Raw genomic sequence first — 19,491 nt, forward strand, 5'->3', positions numbered from 1 at the left:
TGTTGTTTATTTGTTTTCATTGGGGGACATAGTAATTTCCAGAGATTAGGAGTATAACTTCTATTCCTATTTATCTAGTTCAAAATCCTAGTTTTTATTATGGTATAAAATGGGTATTTATTTGTTTGTGCATGCACTGGGATTGAACAAAACACCTTGTGTATACTAAGCATTTGGTTCAACGGTGAGCTACATATCAGACCCTGAGCTGGGGCATTATGAATAGGCCCAGATTTTGCTTCTTTATTTAGCCACAAAGAACTCTCTTCCTCCTATGGAACATGGACAAGATTAGATGAGCTAACATTCACACCACACTTGAGAATGACCCAGAACCCCACAATGTTGGTTTCGCTGTAAGGAATGTCCCCATTTTTATTGCCCTGTCTCAACATCTTCAGAGAATGTACAGTTATGAACACTTTCTAGGAAGAGTTTTCTTATTAATTCTGACTATCTTAAGGTCTGTGGAGTTAATACTTCAACCTCTTTACAGACAGGATTCCTGTCTGGTTTTCAAATGCTGTTTCATAACAGCTGCTGTTGCATATCAAGCTGTTCTCTGGTGGCTCTCCTCAGAGGCTGTACTCAGCAACCTGGAGCCCCTGCCCTTCCAATGTTTCTACCTATTTTGAAGGAGTGTCATTTTTGTGTGTGGGAGGGGGCTGAGAGGTATTGGGGATAAACCCAGGTCACATCCATGTGGGGCAAACTCCACCACTGAGATGCAACCAGGCCTATCCTCATGTTTTGTTTTGTTTTGTTTTGTTTTTAAATTTGTTTGTTTTGATGGTTTGGGGGTTGGAACCTAGGTCACATACACACCAGGTAAACCCTCCACCACACAGTCACACCCCAGCCCTGTGCTCATGGTTTCTTAAAATGATTAAAAGCTAGTTACAATTTTCTGCTCTTTTTTGTTTTGTTGATGATTTTATTAGAATTTTATTATACATAACTTTCATTTACTATTGTGCTAGATACATACAGCATGTGGCCAACAGATTTTTAGGCAAGGCAAACCAAGTCAAGTCTTACTGGGACCCTCACTGTAGAAGAGGGAGCCAGGAATTTTGATTCTTTTTCCACTCACCAGGCACATAAAGTGGCTTCCTTCTTCATCCAACAGAAATGCCTTCATCTGTAAAAACACAATAGAGGTTTGTGCTGTTGTGACCAACATAAATGACACAGGTTTATTCATTTATTTTATTAAATAATTAATTATAACCACAAATATGCACTAAGTGCTGCTATCACAGGAGTTTTTTGAGTAATAAATAAAGTCAAAGTCATTAAATCTCATGAAATTTTCATTTATTTGAAGAGACTGACAGTGTAGAGTTCAACATAAGAAGAAAATAAAATTTTTCTAATGGTTTTAGGTGATTCTGTGTTAGGAGAGAACAGCATAAGTGACTGGGGTGGAAGCAGAGTGTAGCCAATTCAGCAACAATTATGAAAAGTCAGCAAACCACTGTGGAAACAGAGTCCCATATTTTAACTCTTTCTGGGCCCCGATGTTTTGTTTCTGCTCTTTGTAAGGGGAAGTCTAACATGTGTCTATTGAATAGATTTAATAAATTAGATTATCACCCAAGATATTCATACATTGCTTTGAGCAAAAGACTGAGTTGTCAAACTTGAATCCTAATCCTACAAAAGACTTAAGATCAGTTTTGACATAATAATCTTATCCTGGCAGATGAACTAGAATAAAGAAAAAAATAACCTTTTGAAAGATTGAACTGACCTATAAACTAAGATTTCACTATTTAAAATATTTTTCTTATTGAAGAAACTTCTGAAGATTTGAGTAAACTATGTGTATATATATGAGATACATGTTTATTTAGAGATTCATAAATCTCCCTTACCACATCAATTAATATGCCTGAAAGATCTGACATTGTGAAAGTGATTTTAAAATTTTAATTTCAACACTTTCTACTATGTCTAAACTTGATTTCGTTGAAATAACACCACCAATAGGGATCTGCTTATAGATATCTGCATTTAGTGAATATGACTTTACTCTTCTTTGCTCCAGCAGCTGAAAAGTTACTGATTGGTCTCCATTGAAAAAGTACCATGGGCTGACCACATCCATGTATCATGGCATCAGGATGAGGGGAGAAGTCCTGGGATACACAGATTTCTATTGAATTTTATTAACGTGCTGTAATTAGCATAAATACGCATGTATATTTCTGTGCTGAATGAATTACAATTTTGCTTCAAAAAAACCATTCCAATATACATATTTAAATAATACAGTAGTTTTTATAAAATAACAAAATTTCTTGATACTTAATCAAAATCAAGATATTAAAAGAGCTTGTATTTGCACAGACACATCATGGTTTTCTAATTAAACAATCATTCACCACCCATAAATAGCCTGCTTAGTCCTAATTTATTTGAACAAATGACATAGTTAGTTTTGTTAAAATAGAGTCCTAAACCTAGGAAGATATATGCTGATGTATCTCCTTTATGTTTAGATGTCTGAGGGCATCTCAAAACACTGTCTTCATGGCATTAACTCCAATCATTGTAAAAAGTTGATTAAAAAAATCTTCATATTTCCTTAAAATGAAGTAAGCAAACATTTGAAACATCACTTTTCTCCTTCTTTTTTAAAATTTGTTGTATAAACTCTGAATAAAACTTGAAAATTTATGTGGCAAAATAAATTCCAGAAGCAGGAGATTTTTGGTTAAAAAGCATGTTTTTTTTTTTTTATTTGTTTAAGCCGATGATCAGTTCCACAAATACTCTTATCCATAGTACATGGCAGTGGCCTGTGTTTTAGAAGATTATTGTATGCAAACATCACCCAAAATATGAGATAATTAAAATGGTAGGTAGTTTAAAGGAAACTCCTCTATTTATTGACCATATGCCATGATAGATGTTCCCTTCAAATTATACACTTACCTCATATTAACAAAATGATCAAACATTCCATTCAAAAATTTTACTCCTTACTTTTATCAATTGTAGCTTGAATATTCAAGCTGACATTAGTCTCTCTAGGTAGTAATTTAGTGTCTTTTTAAAAAGATGAAGTAATGAATTTTTAAAATTTTCAAAATGGTATCATTAAATGGATATTCTCCTATTACCACAAGGGAAAGAGTATTTTCCTTAACATAAAATGAATATATAATATATGGCCTTTTGTGTAAAAGAAATAAAAAGTGCTTTTTGAATGTTGTAGAATTTAAAACAAAAGTCATTGATTAACATTTTAATTAAGTCACTCATGAAATCATCTATTTACAAATTCATATGTTTTCAGTCACTCAGGAAATCACGATTGTGCCTCTAATGTTTCTGTTTGTGGCCAGTTGCGAGGGACTGGATAGCAAATAAGAGATCACAATCTGGCTCTGATGGTGTTTATTCAAGGAGATAACACACAGTGCAGCATGTTTACAAATTCCTTAGAATAGTGACATTATTCTCTCTTTCAAGTCTTCTATTATACTTATATGTCTTTATTTTTCTCTAAAATCATAATTTTCCTTCTCAGGGGCAGCCTTAAATGCTTAGGTTTTAGGTGTGACCCCAATTCCACTGCTCAGGATTTGCATATAACCAGTTCATGATCATTATTTTTACTTATTTTCAGAGACAGCTACTACAGAGAAAACCCACTGTTTTGTTTTGATATCTTACCCATGTAAGCTTTGTGGGTCCATGGCAGCCTTCACTCTCTTTCTGCTTGTTCTATCTCTCAGCCACCAACTGACCTGCTTGTTTATTTGAATAAACCATTCAGTTTTATAACATTATTAGTTTGGGGACCACATTTCACTGGAATGGTCACCAGATGAGCTGTGTCATCAACTCAGACAGCTGTGTTTCAATGGAACTAATTCTGTCCTCTCAGATAAGACCAGGAGATGGTGCACAGCAGCAAACAGGAAGCCTCAGAAGTATGTGAGGGACAAGTCTCAGGATCAAGAGAGTCAGTACCACACCAGCCAACACATCCACACTGCAGAGGAGAAACCACACTTTCATGCTGGCTTCCACCACAGAAGGTGCCCAAATGTAGATGGACCAAGTTTTCAAATACCAGCAAAGCCTAAGTGTCTCTCATTTAAAGACCTCTGTAGGGGACTGGGGATGTAGTAGGGGGCAGAGGATTGACCACTGCATGCAAGTCCTGGATTCCACACAGCACCACACACAGGAAACTCCACTGGGAATTCTAGGGTCTAACTATGGTCACCACATTTATCAATATGTACACAGGCAACCATCCTTCATCATTCCAAGCAAGTATTTTAAGAACCCAATTCTAAATATCTCCAAGTCAGTTCCAGGAGGAAGTCAGAGAGCATTGTCTCCCAGCAGTGAATGAGTGTGGCACAGTTAAATCTTATGTGTGGTCTCTGGTGTTGCCTATGCATGTGGAAAGACCAATTCACATTAATTTTATCAATATCTCTCAGATTGACGGATTTTTATTTTTCATTCTAGCAAATAAAATGGTGGAAACCATCATCCTTATGGCTTATGAGAGGAAAACCTAGATGATATTGGTGCTTTGGAGTCCAGAAAGAGCTCTGTGGTAAAACCCAATGACACTACAGTTGTAAACTGGGTGATCACTAGTCACTGATACATATCCTGCAGAAGTTCTGGTCATGAAGAAATAATAGAGTATGACCTGTACTTGCACCAGTGAGCACACATGTGCACATTTGCAGTAAATAATTATTATCCAAGCACCCCTTGTGTTGGACCCTCCATTAGGGTGGGAAAAACCTGGCCCTTGGGCACTCACTCGCAGCTGACCAAGCTCCACCACAGGAGGATTGACACGGGGTGGCTCTGTGTCCAAGGATTAGTCATTCTTTCACTTTTATATATTACCCACTGGTGGTCATACTACCATACAATGCTGTTTATTGAGGACCTAATATTTGCTATGCATTATTATAGAATATGTAAATTAACTAAGAAAATAAAACCTGAAAAATAAACTATGATGTCACAAAGCCTTCATGTCTATTCAGGTTAGATGTGGAGGTAGAAGCAGGTTTCTAATTAAAAAAAATAATTATCTGCTTCATTAAGGGGTTAAATTGTAATAAAACTTTTAAAAAGGACACAGGAAGTATGGTGTTTTTAGGATAAGTATTGTTAAGTGTATTCATATGTTTTGAAACAGATTTCCTGAACTTTTTCATCTTCCAGAACTTATAAAATGCCTGTTATATAGCAAAACTCTCTTCTTCTAGTCTTTGGTGGCCACCATTCTACTTTCTGTTTCTATGTATTTGATAAAGTTTAATTCTTATGTAAGTTAAGTCCATCTTCTCAATTTTGGTTTCTTGTGGCTAGCTTATTTCATATAGCATATTGTCTTCAAAGTTTGCACATTGTTTCCTTTCTTTTTAAGACTGAATAACATTCTGTTTTATGTATACCATAATTTGTTTTTCCCCTCATTTGCTGATTGACCATCTGAGTTGCTTCTGACTCTTGATTCTTGTGAATAGTGCTGATGTGAAAATGAGTTTGAGGGCCTTGAAGGACAGTGTGACATTTAGAAATGCAGGTAGCTGAGGACTTTTCTGAAAGACTAGAAATGTGTGAGAAAGTGGTCCTCAGAGATCAACCACAGAACAAAAAATTTCATCATGAGGTTAAGTTGTTGAAGTTCAGGTTAAAAGGGTTGTACAAGAAAGTTTTATGTTTTGGAATTGAAATTTATAAGAGGGTGCTGAATAATTTGAAGTTTAAAATGGTGCCAGACTTTGCATTTTAGATAGAATATTGTTTTATGGAAATGAAAACTTTTGGAGTGGAGAGAGGTTAAGACAGAGAAAGTTGTTTCAAATTTTGAGAAATGAATTTACCAAAAATCCCACAGGATATACCATAAAGAGGTGGGCCATTCAGAAGTCCTTTTGGAGACTTTGGATCTATTTGATCTGTTGGATGGGTGCTCACAAACTTACAGTTTATTTATGCTTTTGCAGTCTGTTTTGAGGAGGCATCCTGGGAAGGAGGTAGAAATGTAAGTACCACTGAGAAGGCAGACTGATAACTTCAGTTGATTTTGAAATGAGTATTCCCTCTTTTAATCTCAACCTTCTTTTATTTTAAATTTGTGATGATGTACCTTCATCATTTGTGCTGTTCACTTCTGAAGGAGAAGAAGGCAGTCATCCTTTGAACTTCACAGTAAGTAATGTGTGACAAATGTCAACAGGATTAACTCGAATCTGGGAAAATTACTTCTCTGGAGATGTTCCAAGGGGGTGCAGGCTGTAGTTGAAGTCAGGGACTGAATGCTCCTGCAGGCGAATGAGTTAAGGTCCAGGATGCCCCGAGATGGGTGGGTGTCTGGAAGCTCTTTGGGCTAAGTGGTCACTTTAGAATCTTCTCTGGAGGAAAAATAAGGGAAGGCCAAGCACTGAGAAGGGAAGGCCAAGCACTGAGAAGAGAAGCAAGTATCACCTTGCAGAAATCAAAGAGCTAGAGCCTTGACCACCACCTGCGAGCAGGACAGCCTGGAGACAGGGCCAGATCTTCTCTTACACATGGTAGATGGAGAGAAAAGGTGGAAAAGGAGGATATCACAGAAACAAGAGGGAGAATGGAAGAGAGGAAGGGGTCAGGGAGAGAGGAGGGAGGGTAAATGAGGCTCCGGGAGCTTCATAGGTCAAGTGTGCCTTGTACATGTATGAGTACACCACGGGGAGATGGTATGTATGAAAGATGTGTTCAGAGCATCATATAGGATTGCACAAGTGTGAACATTACTTAGCCCAATTGTTGAAATTACTAAACATATTCTGAAAATTCTTCACATTGTGGATAGCTTTTCACATCTGTGATCCTGACTGTCCCTTTCAGGTTGAAAGCGAAGAAGGGAGAAAGGGACAAGCTCTTTTAATGATGAAATTATTTTGATTTAATAAAATATTTATTAAAATTTGATGATATATAAGTATCTTTTAGTTGGTAGGTTTTTATCCCAAAATGACTTCATAGAAAATCATGTGCCACGTGACTTCTGTTTTCTGCTTTGAAACACACTTATGAAAACATGGATGTAAAAATTCCACATATACCATCTAGTGCAAGCTTTTAGTTTACAAATAGTCATGGAGGTAATTTTTTGACCAATAGAAATGAAATTTCCTTATTTATGATTTGTCATTAATATTTACCAAATACACTAACAAAATTCTGGGAATAAATGCCAGAGAGATGAAGTAAAGAGGAACTGCAGGCAGTTTGATTTAGTCATGGCACCCAGAGTGTGAATCATCCTGAAGGCACTTTCTTCTCTTCCTCGAGAATGTGTTCCACCACCTCCCATGGGATTCTTCTCCAGGTTCCATCAACAGTTGACATGAAAGCTGATAGAAAAGTCAAGTAATTCCATCTGTGCGAGGATTCATGACTTCACATGGCTTTGTGACACAGTACAGAAGTCAAGGTGAGAACAATGGAAGAAGCTGCTGGCTCTAAATGTCAACAGATTGCAGTCTGGAAATATATTTGGCATTCACTTGGAGTCACAGGTATTTTTGTGTTTGTTTTAGAAAGTGTGAATTACTTTCATACACATGAAAAAATTAAAACAAGAGAAAGGAGGCAATATGTCCTGCTCAAGCAGATAAGTAAATGTGTGACCTCTGAAGGAGTTATTCTCCAATTTCAATATGGGCAAAGATCATTTCTTTTTTTTCTTTGTTTTATTTGTTATAATTCATTGTACATGACAGTTGTTCTCTTCCATGTTCAAAAGTTAGAACTGGGAATATAAATATTTCTTGGAATATTGACATTACATTTTTATTCAGTTAGTAAAAAAGCCATGTCATTTTTGAGTATCATTAAAACCAATAAAAGGGTCTCTATTATTTAGTTTGCATATTTTGAAATTAGTTCTACCTTGATTATAATTGGCAAAAATAATTTAGAATATTAACAAATAATAGAACATTTTCTGGGGAAAATGTCTACATCTAAAGTAGTTTAATGTTCATATCACAAATAAAGTTCTGTGATAAGCAAAGTGCACATACAATCAATATGTAACTTGGAATCTGCCCTATTCTTCGAAGAATATAATATTTGGTTGATGAACAAAATAGTACATATAGATTTTTGTTATTAAATAGAAATAAATTTTCTCTGTCTCCATTTTATCATACGTCAAGGAGATTTCTAATTTTCTATAATTTAATTTTTACAGTTAAACTGGAGTCTAATAGAGCAAATTTTAAATTAATTACCTGCTTAGTATTTTCTTTACAAAGGATAAATACTCACAAATGTACCATTCAGTTCTTAGAATAAGTCATTATCAAAAATGCAGATCAAGGAACCCAATAATATTTCTTTATCAATAACTGAAAAATAAATCAGTAGACAATAATGATAAAGATGTCATTATTTAAGGTTTGAATTTTAGGAATTTGGAAGAATTTTGGTGGTAGTGATATACACAAGACAGAAATAAAGGTAGGTCTACCTTTGGGAAATTTTATTTGGGATAAAATTAGTTTGAGGAAAAAGTCTATGGAGTATGATATTTTACAGGCACGATAAAAACCTGGAGGTTAAAGAAAATAACTGATAGCATTTTTAAAAGGTAAATCATTGATTTTTTTTCCAATACTCTCTCTTTTGCCTTCATTCATTTCCTGGGTTTTATTGACTCCTCTGGATGCAGGTATTTTCTCCTTGGTTTCCATGATTACAGACTTAACCCTTCTAATTCTTCAATTCAACATCTGAGAGATTGTTTCAATGAAAAATCATTTCATAAGATGCCACATCTGTACTCAACAGTTTAAAACACCTCTTGATATTTGCTGAATTAGAAACAGCTGAAGTGTGTAGAATAAATTTTGATTCTTTGTGCCTCAGGGTTCTCTTTCACTCACAAGCACCCCCTGGATGCTGTCCCTTGGGAGATGCACTAGGGAAAGTTCTGCTTGTCTTCACCCACAGTACATTACAAGTTCCAGTAGTTCTCAGGATGAAACATCACAGTGAAGCCATCAAAACCAGAGAAGGTCTCCTCTTTTGTCTTCTAGATGTTTATCCAATTCCATTTATTTTATGATAACAGGAGGAAATGAATTTTGAAAGTATAAACAAAAACAAAGAAACAAAATCCCCAGCACTACTCCATACACACAATTAGGAGAAGCAAAATTATTTCCCAAAGAAAAATGAATGAGATGTTCTTCAATGCAAGGCTATTTTAATGAATTTCTTCATACAATATAGATGAGACTCCAAAACTTGATCCATGTTGGGGAAGTTAAAACACAGTATGTCCACTCTTCTCTTAATTATTGTGCACAGGGTTCCCCACCAGGGAGCATCACTGACCTCATCTACTATTTCACTGGACTGGGGGTGATGGTAAGAGGAAAACATGAGAACAGGAATTCTAGCACTGAAGATGGCCAATCAGGAGGCACATGCAGACCAATAAAGCAAATGTTCAATAACAATTATTCTGGGGTCAGGGATGACTGTAACATTTCGCAATGAAGATGTATAACCATTCTTTTTCCTCTTAAGCTCTCTATTTCTTGGGAGTTTTTAGAAATTTTAGCACTCTTGTAGGTAAAACAAAAAAAATCAGACTAAAATCATTCTCTATGAAAGCTGAATGAAGAACAAAGCATAAGATATTGGAGTGAGACTCATGGTTCACTGCTATTTAGGGAGGTAGTTTGGGGTTGGTGAGGTCTCAGATATCCTGCCCAGCAAAGGTCTTTGCTGTATTATGCACTTAAAATATGAATTAATAGGGAAGCTTCTATGTTCCCTGGAAATTTCAGATCAGGCAAATTATTGAGGATGGCATCAGGAACAGAGATCTTCAACCCTGTCTTCATCCTACTGAACATCTTAAATCACATCCTACCTACACATTCCTCTTTACTCTGGGAATTTTCACAGTGGCCTTCATGGGGGACTCCCCCATGGTCCTCCTCATCTACCTGGATGCCCAATTCCACATCCCCATATATGTCCTCCTCACTCAGTTTTCCTTTGTGGACCTCATGCTCATCTGCACCACTGTCCCAAAGATGGCCTTCAAATACTTGTCTAGCAGGAATGTATATCTGCTGGGAACTGAGTTCTTCCTGTTGACTATCATGGTCTACAATTGCTATGTGGTCATTTGCCACTCACTTCAGTACACCATCCTCATGAGTCAGAAACTGTGTACTACCTCTCTCCTGCACAGACACATCTGCATTTTAAAGACTGTTTTTTGTCTGTTCTGTGGTGGTGCCCATCTTTCCAGCTTCAGTTATCATCATGTTCTATTCCTGTGTTCTCTGAGTCGTCCTTCCACATGGACTCTGGAGAAAGCCTGATCGAAGCCTTTGCCAGCTGCTTCTCCCACCTGTGTGTGGTGGGACTCTACTGCAGGGTTGCCCTGTTCATGTACATGAGACCAGCATCCACCTACAAATTAGAGTAGGAGAAAATGGTGTCTGCCTTCTACACCATTCTAACCCCCTTGTTGAACCACTTCATCTACAGCCTGCACAGCAGGGAGGTGTCCATGGCATTAAGGAAGGTCTTGAGGAAGGAAAGTTAATGTGATTTTATCCAGCATCTGCTGAGGGTCTGTGTGGGATGCTGGCCAGGCCATGTGTCAGTCTGCAGGTTCTGACCTTAGTTAAAAGCAGGAATCGCAGTCTGCTTTTGGAGAGATAACTCTTTGTTCCTGGATTCATTACCTGTCTGTACTTGTCTTTGGGTTTACTGACCCTCAGACCTGTCCAGGCTGTTTTAATCCTGATCCTTCTTTACTTCCTACCCATGCATTTAGGATTGAGGATTTTTTCCAAATAAGTTTTATGTCTATATAAAATAGCTGTTTGAAATCATTCTGTTTCACCTTTATATTAGAAGTGGAGACTTTAGTGAGTCCAAAAGGAACTCTTTCACTTGGTTGCAGGATTACTTTCATGATTGTGATTGCTTTACCACTTTTTCATTTTTACATCAGCAATCAGGATCTATTTGAAGAAGTTAGCAAACTCTCAGTTTCTAGAGCTCCTGATCATGATATTTTATACAACTCCAAAATGATTTATTATACTTGATCACATAAAACTCACTAAAGTTGTATTGAAAAATATTTCTGGCCTCTATATCTGTCCAAATTGGTTGATTAGTATTCACAATTTGCGCACACTTTGATAAAATGTTTATGTTCCCAAGTTGTTTCCACAAGATTGCAATCCATGTGTATAAACCTGAATTGAACTTAATCATTGCCTAGATTCATGTGTACATATTTTAAATCCAGTCTTTATTGTGTACTGTGTATTAATTTAATTTTTTACCTAAACCTTTATATTATGCTTTAAAGCCATGATCATGTGTTCCATGATCCACTGCACTCCTTGGGACACTAAAAAATACTTTGGGGCAAGTAGAATATTCTTAATGCTTTTCTGTTTTAGATAAAATCATGTCCCACAAAATTTATCATGTATACATGTACAATTCAGTGAATTTTAATATATTCATGTATCTGTGCAAACTTCACTGTTATTTAAATTTTATCATTCCAAAAGCAAAGCTCACAGTCCCTAGCAGTTATTCTTTATTCCCTCCTGGCCTGTTCTTGGCAGTCATGGTTTTGACTATAGATTTACTTGTTTTGAACCTTACATATTAATGGTATGTGTTCTTTTTGAACTGGCTTAGCATAATGTTTTCATGAGTCTTGTGGAAGCATGAGCAGCACTTAATTCTCACATGAAAATTACCAATATTTCTTAGAAAGACTGTTCTATATTTTGTTTGTTCACTTAACAGTTAAATCTTTGGATATTCATGTTTTGACTCTATGAAAAATGTGGCACATGAATCTCCAGGATTCATGTGCAGGTTTCATGGAACATGTTTACAAACCTCCTGAGCATATAACTCTATGTGGATTTGCTCCACCATATGGAAACTCGCTTTAATTTACTGGCATTGGTCAGCTGTTTTTCAAAGTGGCTGAAAATTTTTGTTTTCTTCATCAATATCTGAGAATTTCAATAGCTTCACATCCTCCCCATCCTGTGTTATTCTCCACTTTTGGGATTTTAGCTGTTCTATTGGGTGTGAAGTTGTATCTCATTGTCGTTTTGTCTCATATTATGAATAATAAGATTAAGAACTTTTCACTTGTTTGTGATCATTTGCATCATATCTTTTAAGGAATGTCCAGCAAGATCCATTTCGACTAGGTTGTCTTTTTGGTTTTGATTTTTTCAGAGCTCTTTATATCTTCTGAACATTGTACTCTTGTCAGATGTATAATTTGAAAATATTTTCCCTTATTTGCTGAGTTGCCTTTTTGCTGTATGGGTAATGTCTTTTGATTGAGCTCAACTTAGATGTATTTTAATGCTTATGACTTTAATATAATATCTAAAAACATTGTTTAATCTAAGTCAGAAAGATTTAAAACTAGATTTTCTTTAAGAGAATTGTGGCTATAATTATTTCATTAACATTGACCCACCTTGAAGAGACTCTGTATTTAGACGCAGGTGCTGTTCAGCTCCATTCTTTTGTAGGTGGCTTATCCAGTTGAGATATTACCATTAAAAAAATAACTGTGTTTCTCCTCTTGAATTGCCTGTATACTCTCATCAATATCTAGTTGACTCCAGATTCATTATTTACTTATGGACACCTAGTTCTGTTTTAGGGATCTGCCTCTCTCTTTTTTGTGACTTGGAATATGATAGTATCATGGTAAGTTTGGAGCTAGGAAGTAAGTGTTTCAATTCTGTTACTCTGGACAGTTTCAGCTATGTTAGGTCTCTTGAATTCCCATGTAAATATTAGAATCCTCTTGTAAATTTCTGAAAAACATAACAGCTAACAGTTCTAGGGGATAATATTGCTGTGCAGATTGGTTTTGGTGCATATCTATTTTAATACTCAGTCTAATTCATAGATACAGGTGTCTTTGATCCTTTCTTTCAACCTTCCTTCCTTTGAATATTTTCTAGTTTATGGGGTGTACAGACCTTCTATTTTTTATTATTTGAATTAAAGGCTAAGAGTTTATTCACTTTTATTCTTTTATAAATGAAGTTGTTTTCCTAATTACATTTTCTAATTGTTTACTGCTGGTTTAAGAATTCTGTTTTTTGATTCATTGATGATGCTACAGTTCACTGTGAACAGAGGTAGCATTAGGTCAAGCTTAAAGTGTGCATGGATGCAGCACTGGGTAAACAATTTAGCTATCAGTCCCTTTTTTAAGTCTCTCAATTTTGAGAGGTTGGTCAAAATATTAGGCAATGGAACCACCTTCTACCACCAGCACAACAGATTTGTTTGATATAGCAAAGAATGTACACTTCACAAGTCAAATGAGTTAGTGGATTCTCATAATTTCCTTATAATTTAGTTACTGACTGTAATGGGTTTGATTTATGTACAAAGGTTTTTCAGTGAGCACCACATATCAAGGATAGAGCCAAGAAACTGAAATAGACTCTGTAACACAGGTCTGCAGGTTTCACACTCAGCAATGTCAAATGATTCAAAGTTCAGGCAGTAAAGGTGGTTCAACATCAGTTGAGTCTTTGTTCTTTGTCTTTGCTTTGGGCCTGGTGGCAATTAAGAATGAGAGTTCTCAGTGAGGAAGCCTGATTTAAAGTGGCATGCATTTTGTAGTCAGCCTGGGAACATGGATGATAGTAATCTGGAGACCCAGAGACATAACTAGAAAACCTTGGATTGGTCAAACTTTCCATCTACCACTTCATTTTCTGGTAAGTTAGTGCCTAGCTATTCCCACAAATACAGTAAGCATTCACTTCCCTGGGAGATGTCCTGGCTATATTCAGTGGCAATATCTAGAGAAATGACTTTGCCAGTCACCTTTTAAATCAAGTTCCCTGTCAGAGTAAAATCATTTCTACAAAAGTAGAAATCAGAATGTTCATCATGAATAAATTTACAGACAAGAAAAATATCTAAAGAGTCATTCTGATTTACTAAGTGTTTTTGTTGGATAAACATTCTCATCCACCTGTTGGAAGATGACCTCTATTTATCTGTACCCATGGTAGGTCTGATTGGTTACAACATCCAAAAACTTTTCCCAACTTATGGGTTAACTTTAAATTCCACACAATCAGCACTGCATTATGTAGGTACGTATTCTCATGTACATTCAAGTGTTGTGAACCTCCAAGAGTCCTGTTAGTTGGAACATTTCCTGAGTGGAAACCAGCTTACCTTCTTCTATGAAAACGTTGGTCCTAATTTTGGCTACTGACCATTCTGACCTTGGTTTAAAGAAATGATCATGAAAACTTCCAGGGAAAACTATTCAGAAGGCAAAAGTCAGCAAGGCCAAGGAACAGAATCAGAATGAGAAAGGGCACAAACCTGAGTAAGAACTGTTCTCCATAGACTCAATATAGCCCTTGGGGAGTGGACAAGGGATCCTACAAAGGTGTGGACTGGGTCCCATCTGCTCACCTGTAGATCTGCATGACTCTGAACAGGGTCCAGTGGGAGACTCACTCCTGTGGGGTTCTCTTAAAACATGATAAAAGTGTACAAAACCACATTGGGAGCAAGGAGCCCTAAAAGACTTTGTCTAGTCTCATTATAGCAATTGTTTTTTCCTGTATAGGTATTTCCCAGGTCTGGAGTACAGGATGATGGAACTGCGAGATGCCTTCTGAAAGCCTCAATGAGGCAGTATTTCTATAACTGGTAGCACTTAGGTGCTCATTGGAGAGATCAATTATTGCTTCCAGTGAATGGGAGAAAGCAAGCCGATATGCAAAGTATTAATAACTAACTTCCCATCTTTTCTTTGGGGTTTCAGGATGACTCTTATTAGGGATATGTAGAGGTGAGCCAAAATGTTATTTTCACCTGTCTTTGTAGTATTAGTCTACACATCAAACAATTTTTCTCAGATCTTGCTAAAGTACAATCCTTTGCTTAGGCCATACCCAGATTATGGCCTTGTGGATTGTCCTATGAGGACAGGTTAAAGACTGAGACAGCTGGAAATGAAGGAAAGAGAAGATAAAGACAACTCTCATGTTGCCAGAGAAGACTGTCCCCATGATCATGGGAAAGCTGTCCACATCTGAGATGATTTTGCTTCTGGTGAAAACATCTACAGTCAGCATTAACTTAATAACTAAGTGTGTGTTTCCAGGGGTCTGGAGGGTCCCTTCCACTTGTGAGTTGTAGATATCTTAGTCTATTTTGTGTTGTGTTACTTTGTTGTGACTTGGAACTGTGTACTTTTTGAAGAAATGAGGCTTCTTGAGCAGTCTGTAGGTCCACTGCATTCTGCTGAGGGCTTTGTGGTGGTTGGCATCATACTGCAGGAGCATGCTTAAGAGAGGCGGTGTGGGGAAAGAGAGCAAAACACTGAAGAGGGGCTAGGCTCACTCTTTCACAGCAATAAAGAGCACTTGAGAAAGATGGCCACTGCTGTGAGACCCAAACACTCCCCAGGACTGGAATTATTCTCTTACAAGGCAGTCATGATTCCATCATTCCCTCAGGCTCCACCTCCTAAAGGCCCACCTGCCTTTTAATGCTGTTACCTTGAGGACAAAACTTCTAGCACATGACACTTAGGAAAACAAACCACATCCAAACTGTAGTGTGGGCCCATGGTTGCATTCCAAATCTGTGCTGCAGTGGAGTTGGTGGAATGAGCTGCATGTGACCTGTCCAGGCAGGTCAAGAGTCATCTTTCTCTTAGGCATTCTGGAAGAACCATTGTCCAGGTTCCAGATCATGAAAGGTGTGGCTGTCTTCAGTTGGTGGACCATAGGAAGTGTTTTTACCTAATGAAAGCACCCTTGGGCACAATCCATTGAAGTCTTGCAGTGTTCACTTGCACCAACATATGGGTAAGTGAGAATTACCTGAGTTTCTAAAATTAAGGGCATAGGCTTTTCAGTAATACTGCCAACCCCTGCATAGTGACATGTCCACCAGTAATGGCCTGTGTATGTGCAGTGGCCTCTATGAATGTAGTGGAGCTGAAAAGGAGATAAGGTCATAGCCATTGCCTGGCACATGGCACTTAAGAGGCTGTAGTGATGCTGGTGTACACATCTGTGCCTCCTGCTGAATGAAGACAGAACACAGGCAGCAAACCACCATGTACAATACTGAACAGTGTCAGCAAACCTCTACAGTATTGGTCTGCATGCTCTCTGTGCTCTGTTTTCACAGTTCCATTGTTTCTCAAGTGGATTTTAATGTAACTTTGGGAATTCTATTTTCTCATCATTTTCCCTTTGCACCCAAATTTTTGTGATCCTATCTTCCAGTGCTCTGTTGCTAGGACACTCAATTTACCAACTCCTGAATTCTGCTTTGAATACGCAGGAGAATAGCTACAATTTCAGTGCCTTTTCCAAAAAAGATTTCACTAATGGATTTCAATGAAACCTTGGGTATTTATTCTTCTCATCATTCCTACTTTGGTCTTAAAGTTTGGTGATTCTACCTTCCAGGGTACTCTAGCTAGTGCACTATATTTACTGGTTGCAGAACAGAAAGATCATTGTTGAGAATAGCTTCAATATAAGTGTATTTCCTGAAAAAGTTTTATAAATGGATTTCAAGGAAGCTTTGTTATTTTCTCTGCTTATCATTCCCACTTTGCTTCAGAAGTTTGGTGATCCTATATTACAGGGTGCACTTTTATGCAAGTTAATCTCCTGGACTGTGTTCTCAATATGCATGTGGAGAATAGCTGCAATTTCAGTGCCTTTTCTGAAAAAGTTTCACTAATGGATTTCAATGAAATTTTGGGAATTTACTTTTCTCATCATTTCCACTTTACTCCCAAAGTTTGGTGATCCTACCTTCCAGAATGCTATCAGTAGAACACTAGGCTTATGAATTCTTGCACTTTGCTTTCAATATGCAAGTAGAGGATAGATACAATTGCAGTGCTTTTTCTGAAAATTTTTCACAAATTGTTTTCAATGAAATTTAGTGTTTACTCTTCGCATCATTTCTACTTTGCTCCCAAAGTTTGGTGATCCTACCTTCCAGAGTGCTGTGACTTGAACACTTAGTTTATGAATTCCTGAACAGTGCTTTCCATATGCAGGAGGGGAATAATTGCAGTTTCTGTGACTTTTTCAAAAAGTTTCACAAAGGATTTCAGTGATACTTTGGAAATTCTCTCTGTTCATCATTCCCACTTTGATCCCATGGTTTGTAGATCCTACTGTCCTGGGTGCTCTTGCTTCTAGCTAAGTTTAACAATTCCTGAATTATACCTTCAGTAAGCAGGCAGAGAAGGCACTTCCAGAGACTTGTCTGAAAAAGTTTCACAAATGGATTTCAATGGAATATTTGGAATTTATTTTTCTCATCATTGCCACTTAGCTCCCAAAGTTTGATGATCATTCCTTCCAGGGTGCTGTTGTTAGAACACTAAGTTTATAAATTCTTAACTATCCTTTCAATATGCAGGCAACGAATGACTGCATTTTCAGTGACTATTGTGAAAAAATTTCAGGAATGTAACTTTTTCATATGGTTACTGGCTATGCAGCTCTTTTCTACCAGCAGAGTAAAATCACAGTTATACAAACTATAAACATTGTTGTCTAGAAAAAGCACCCTGGAATTTAGGATTAAAAAACTGGGAGCAAAGTGGGAATGGGAGAAGAAAAATTGGCAAAAGTTTCATTGAAATTAATTCTTGAAACTTTTTCAGAAAAGTCACTACAAGTGCCGCTATTCCCCAACAGCCTATTGAAAGCACATTTCAGCAACACGTAATTTATATGTGTTAGGAATATCAGCCTGGAAGGTAGAATATCCACACTTGGTGAGTAATCTGGGAATAGAGAGTGTAGTTATTTCCCAAAGTTTCACTGAAATCCATTCATGAATCTTTTCCAGAGAAGTTACTGAGTATGCAGCTATTCTACACAAGCATATTAAAATCACAGTTAAGCAACCCATAAACATTGTGTACTAGCAAAATCTTCCTGGAAGTTAGGATCAACAAACTGGGAACAAAGTGGGAATGGGAGAAAAGAAATTGAGAAAAATTTCATTGAAATCCATTAGTGAAAATTTTTCAGAAAAGATAGTATGTTCAGCTATTCTCCACCAGCATACTAAAGACACAGATCAGCAATCCATTAACTGAGTGTGCTAGCAAGATCATTGGATTCTACCTGGAAGGTAGAATCACCAAACCTTGGGAGCTAATTGGGAATGGTGAGAAGAGAAATTGCCTAAAATTTCATTGTCATCCTTTTGTGAAACCTTTACAGAAAAGTCACTGCAAATGTGCATATTCTAGACAATATATTAAAAGCACACTTCAGCAACATGTTATCCGGGTTTGCTAGCAAGATAACCCTGGATGGTAGAACCACCAACTTTGGGAGCCTATTGGCAAAGCTGAGAGGAGAAATTGCCCACTGTTTCATTGGAATCCAATCATGAAACTATTTGAGAATTGTCACTGAAACACAGCTATTCTCAGCCAGCCAATTGAAAGCACAGTTTTGCATTTTATAAACCAAGTGTGCTAGGAAGAGAAAACTTGAAGTAAGGTTATTCATTGTTTTGGAGCCATTAGGAAATAGGGAGAGGAGTACTTGCTGAAAGTTTCATTGAAATCCATTTATGAAACTTTCAGAAATGTCACTGAAACTGCAGTTATTCTCCACCTGCATTTTGAAAGCAGTTCATGAATTCATAAACTACGTGTTCTAGCAAGAGTGCCCTGGATAGTAGGATCTCCAAACTTTGGGAGCAAAGTGGAAATGATTAAAACAGAGGATACCCAAAGCTCAACTGAAATCCATTCATAAAACTTTTTCAGAAAATTCACTTAAATTGCTGCTATTCTCAACAAGCATATTACTGTTCTTCATCTTATAATCAAACAGTTTGAAGGTAAAATATCCAATAATAAGGAAACATATCAATTCAAAATGAAAAGTAACATATTTAAGGTTAAAATTGATGCTAGAGTTATTCAAAATTATCCATGCTATACTGAAGAAACTTCTTGAAAATTCCTTGTTTATATTTCATCAGAACTTGGGACATTTAGAAGATGCCCATCAATATTCAGTTTCACATCAATGTCTCCCTACATGTGGAGATTGTGATCACACCAGCTCACCTCTCATGCAATCCTAGGGAGTCCCTCAAAATTGGCGTGCCTTGTTTCCTACTTCCTTTCTGTTGTGTCAGAAGAGACAGTGCCTAATTTTCTGTGACTTATTAGCCAGTTTATTCCCTGTTAGAGGTTGTAGTCTTATGTGCTTATCTGAAGAAAACCTCTGTGTGTCCAGCACTGTAAAATCCAGTGTGGGATACCCCGTGCACATTTTGGAGTGTGTGAGGCATGGCTGTCTTTGGTAGCAGTATTTTGGTCTGATTGAGGAAGTACTGGGTGTCCACTGGGGGACTGTTCGTTGG

The 19,491-nt window shown here is 37.1% G+C and overlaps 1 pseudogene; it reads left to right on the forward strand.

The window, feature by feature from the left end:
* Window positions 1-9,858: 9,858 nt before the first annotated feature.
* LOC124969919 (olfactory receptor 2M4-like) lies at window positions 9,859-10,612 on the forward strand (annotated as a pseudogene).
* The last annotated feature ends 8,879 nt before the right edge of the window (window positions 10,613-19,491 follow it).

The sequence above is a fragment of the Sciurus carolinensis genome, chromosome 18 (assembly GCF_902686445.1).
Source record: "Sciurus carolinensis chromosome 18, mSciCar1.2, whole genome shotgun sequence".
Taxonomy (NCBI): domain Eukaryota; kingdom Metazoa; phylum Chordata; class Mammalia; order Rodentia; family Sciuridae; genus Sciurus; species Sciurus carolinensis.